Source organism: Condylura cristata, unplaced genomic scaffold, assembly GCF_000260355.1.
Source record: "Condylura cristata isolate star-nosed mole 26May11 unplaced genomic scaffold, ConCri1.0 scaffold00283, whole genome shotgun sequence".
In the NCBI taxonomy this organism is placed as follows: Eukaryota; Metazoa; Chordata; class Mammalia; order Eulipotyphla; family Talpidae; genus Condylura; species Condylura cristata.
The window spans coordinates 5,214-6,344 of NW_004567384.1; positions in this window are offsets into that span (position 1 = coordinate 5,214).

Genomic DNA, 1,131 nt, shown 5'->3' on the forward strand with positions numbered 1-1,131 from the left:
GACAAAGTACACTGCTGAGGGGAGCAGCGGGCGGGTCAGGAGAGGTCTGCCACCCATGTGGTTCACCTTCAGGGGTGGGGATTGAACTCACACCGAAGCAGCTGCGGCCAGCTTGCAGTGCTGCGTCCTAACGGGTTATGCCACCAGGGTGGGCCCATTCTCTACGTTCTGTTCACAGTCATATAAGGCTTAGAATCAGCTTTGCAATTACAAAATATACCCTCTGAGATGTTGATTGGATTTACGTTCAATCTATAGATGTTTTCCAATCATGACCAGAATTCTTTTTGTATTTATTTAAACACTTAAATATTCTCTCTTCAGTAATAATTTTTAGAATACTTTGGCACATTTTTAAAAATGCATAACTCCAATTTTAAATATTTACTTATTTATGCATAAAGAACTGGAATTTAGACCAAAGGTATGGAGGGTGAGAGGATTCACCAGAGACAAGAGTGGGGAACAGAACAGCCAGATCCTCTGAAATACACTGCTGAGGGGAGCAGCGGGAAGACAAAAGAGGTCTTCTGGGCCGTGTGGGTCACCTCCCCTGAAGGCATCAAGTTCATACAGAAGTGGCAGCAGGTAGCTTCATAGTGCTGCACTTTAACCCCTTGCACCACCAGGGAGGCCCCCATAACTCCATTATTTTTAAAGTCTTATTTATGTATTCATCCAAGAATTGGGATGAAGGCCAGATGTATATGGGGTGAGAGGATTCACCAGAGAAAGAGGGGGGAGTAGAACAGTCGTTGACTGAAACACACAGCTGAGGGAGCATTGGTCAAGACAAAAGTGTGGGTCACCTCCCTGGCCAGGGAACAAACTTGTGCTTTAGGGACTCCAGATAGTTTCATGGTGCTTTAACCCCTTGTGCCACCAGGGAGCTCCCAAACTCCACATTTTAATGGAAATAGCATTGCATTTGAACATTAGGTAAGTTCAGGTAGGTGTGCATCATTAAAGATCATTTTGTGTCTACATGGCTTTAGGTTCACTAGTGAAATTCAGATTTATTCTCCAAGTTAAGGCACACAAGTACTGAACGGTTGATTTAAATGACATATTTGCACACTATTCTTGGTTCCTAAACATATGATGCATTGATCTAGTTAAATCATTGTGTTA